The 3,724-nt window shown below is 42.9% G+C and overlaps 1 pseudogene; it reads right to left on the reverse strand.

The window, feature by feature from the left end:
• Nucleotides 1–1,418: 1,418 nt before the first annotated feature.
• On the reverse strand, nt 1,419–2,399 carry LOC784126 (3-beta-hydroxysteroid-Delta(8),Delta(7)-isomerase-like; annotated as a pseudogene).
• Nucleotides 2,400–3,724: the final 1,325 nt, after the last annotated feature.

Raw genomic sequence — 3,724 nt, forward strand, 5'->3', positions numbered from 1 at the left:
AACAATGAGAGAGGGGAGGGCTGGGTGGGCAAGCAGGGCCCAGAGAACCAGGCTGAGTTCTCCTGCTACCCTGATGGGGAGAAAAGAGTTTCACAAAGAGACTGCCAGCAATTCAGAAAATCACTATCTCCTATGCAGCTGCTCCGTGAGCAAACTACCTAGGGTCCTGGCAAGTATCCTCCAATAGGATGAGAGGTAATAGATGTGGTGCTCATGAAAATCCAAGAAGGATGCCTTTTCCCAGTGACCAGACTGGGAAACCTCATGGTTTCTGGGGCACTGGGAGAGGGGAATATATTTCACATAAGGAACCTTTCAAAGCAGATCAATATGGTGTTCTTGATGATAGTGCTATGTTCATAAACATATATATATATATATATATATGGAAACTGTTCAGATTGTACATGAGAATATGTGCAGTTATTGTATGTCAATGACACCTCACATTTTGCCTTAAAAAATAAAAGGTGAATGCATATTATCTATGTATAAATTGTAATTAAAATGTTTAAATAATGCTTCAATTTATTTAGGTTTTAAAAACAACCAAAGGTTAGGAAATCCCCTGGCAATCTACTGATTAGGACTCTGTGCTTTCACTAAGAAGGTTCAGTCCCTGGTGGGAGAACCAAGATCCTTTGAGCTGTGTGGAGAGGAAAAAAAAAAATTAAAAAGAAAAGAAAAATGACTATAAGAAAAAAATCAAACATTGGAAGTAATTTTGTAAGTAAAACTATTGCATCCATCTAGTTGTCAATGAGGGCAATCAGTTTCATGGTTCACACACATGACCTCTAAGTTCACACATAAATGGGAATTGGGAGAAAATGTAATGGTTTTATCTTGCATGATCCTCTGCAGCCCCGAGTAATAGTGTGAATCCATACTATCACTGGTCACCTCCAGAACTCCAAACTGGACCAGGAAAGGCAGCAGAAAATGGACCTTCCATGGTCTGGGTAAGGAAGCTCCCTTGGTATGTTGCAGGGATCTGTGGTCAGTGGTCAGTGGACTTGTGGGAGGAACCTCAGCAAGCTCACCAGCCAGCCCTTCCTCTAGGTTCTTCCCATTCCATAGGCTTCCCTTCTTTTGCAGTCTGTGATCTTCATAAGCAGCCTCAGGGCCTTCTGATATGTCAACTAGCATTTCTTTCTTTCTTTTTTAGGGTCAAGACCTTTATTTCCTGATTTAAAAAATTGTCCCCATCACAGACTTCCTAGGTTCTCTTGTACCTTTGTCCCATTGGCTGCTGACAGTGGCTCCACACAGCTCTTTTCTTCCCACTGCCCACCCATCAACCTGAGTTTGATAGATCAATTCAATTTGTCCTTCAAACCTGTGGGAGCAAGGATTGGAATCTTCTGGCAGGTGGAGAGTTCCTCAATAGCCTGTGTTTAAGCCTAGTCCATCACCCTTTAGTTCTGCTTGCTCCTAGCTTTGGGGGCTTTGGCACCAGTATGCTCTGGGCATGAGCAAGTTGCTTTATGGAAGCCAGTATGAGGAGTCCAGGCAGCGCCAGCCACAGGGCGTTCAGGAAGACAAAGTAAAACCAGAAGTCGAGTGGGTGTCCCAGCTCCCTGTGCTGGAATCCATCACGGTACCCCATCAGGAAATAGAGCACATCTCCATATACCTGACTCACAGAGATCACAAGCTGTAGGATAAAGTGAAGGGGTTGCTGGTGGAGAAAAGCGATCACTATCCACAGGCTGAGTGATCCCCTAAAGGTAAGCCATGATGGTCTCCATGCATATCATGAAGTTATCATTCAGGACGTATTGACTGCCTCCCTTGGCATACTCTTTCCAGAGTTAAGATGGTTTGTTCTCCGAGAAAGTCCACGTGGCAGAGGCTGAACCAGCCTTCAGTCACCAAGTGAATGAACCCAAATATTGCAAACCAGCACAGGGACAGTCTCTGCCAAGCCCCCAGTGGGACAACCGCAGCACACTCTGACAACAGCCACGTGGTCACAACTGAGACTCCAGAGACATAGAAGAGGCCAGGATCTGCCAGGTGGGGCAGTCATTAGGCACAGAGTTGTCCAGCCTCAGGCCCAGAGGCCAGAATGGGTGCACGGGACTGGTGGTCATGTCTTTGTAGGCCTGCAACCAACCTGCAAGAAAACCTATTTTTTTTTTTTTTTTATCGAAGTGCAGTTGATTTACAGTGTTATATTAGTTTCAGGTGTGAGGCAAAGTGACTCAGATTCTCTTCTGTTGTAGATTATTACAAGATGCTGAGTAGAGCTCACTGTGCTATACAGTAGGGCCTTGTTTATCAATTTTATGTACAGTAGTGGGTATATGTTAACCTCAACCACCTAATTTATCCTTCTCTTTCTTTCCCCCTTTGGTAACCATAAGTTTTCTACATCTGTGAGTCTGTTGCAGTTTTGTATATAAGTTAATTTGTATCACTTTAAAAATTCCACATATAAATACTATCATATGATATCCATCCTTTTCATCTGGCTTACTTCACCCTGTGTGATCATCTATAGGTCCATCCATGTTGCTGCAAATGGTATTTCATTCTTTTATATGGCTGAGTAAATCTGAAGGAAAACTACAATTGAAAAAGATATACACCCCAGCATTCATTGCAGAACTATTCATGATAGTCAATGTCCATCAAGTGATGAATGGATAAAGAAGATGTGGTCCATCTATCTTCTAGCTACAAGTCACCTTGTATTTCAAAGAAGCAGGGATGGAACTTTGGCAAAGCCTTTCCCTGAAGCTATGACACTGCTGAAAGAGAGAGCACATAGAGACCTGGGTCTCCTGAGCTGGACCCAGTAAAGGACACAAGTGTGTGCTTTGGTGAACTTATTTTGGGAATGTTTATAATAAGCAGAAACACATAAGGCACTGCTCTCAGGGCAGGACCCCTCTTGCTGGGTGGACAGAAAGATTAGCTTGACAATGCTGAGACAGTCTTCACTCAGGTAGAAGACAAATTACCCCAGAGTTAAGATGGAACTCCATAGCAGACCTACGTCCTCTTGTGGATAATGGATATTTCCAATGGAAAGAGAAGGGGGAGGGCAAACAGGCAGAATTTTCCTAGTAGCACATGATCCTGGTCTTCCTAGGACACTCTGACCTCAGCATGAAGATGATTACATTCTAGCTCATTAATTAAAATTACCAAAATAATGTTTTTCTTTTAAAAAGTGATTTCACAGAGGGTACAAGTGTACATGGTACCATTAACAAAGAGATCCTGAGAGCTGTTTCCTGATTACAGAAATCCATTTATGAACCATCAAAGGAATGCAATTATGTAGATTTATGTAAATTCTGTATGCAAATCACCTCCTAAATACAGTGTGCAAGGGATAGAGCAAGCTCTGATCTGTGACTTGTCAATCTAAAGCTGTTTACTGGGAAAGGATGCTAACAAAACCTGAGTGATGAAAGATAAACCTTACTTCTTCCATTTTTTTTGGAAATAGCTGGATTTGGGTAAGATAAGTAGTTATTCAGGCTAACAAGATTGCAGTGCCTCCCTGGTTATCTTGAATACTAAGCAATGCAGATTTTTCTAGTACAGCAGCAGCCAACTCTATATGGCACTGAGCCTTTGGGCATAACTTTGGAACAGTATTCATACATCTCCAAAGCCTCCTCTACCAGATACTGGCCATGACAGCCCTGCAGCCTTGCTTGATCCACCTGGGGTCTCAGCTTTCCCATCTGTGTCATCCAAGAGAGGG

This window comes from Bos taurus, chromosome 4 (assembly GCF_002263795.3).
Source record: "Bos taurus isolate L1 Dominette 01449 registration number 42190680 breed Hereford chromosome 4, ARS-UCD2.0, whole genome shotgun sequence".
Classification (NCBI taxonomy): domain Eukaryota; kingdom Metazoa; phylum Chordata; class Mammalia; order Artiodactyla; family Bovidae; genus Bos; species Bos taurus.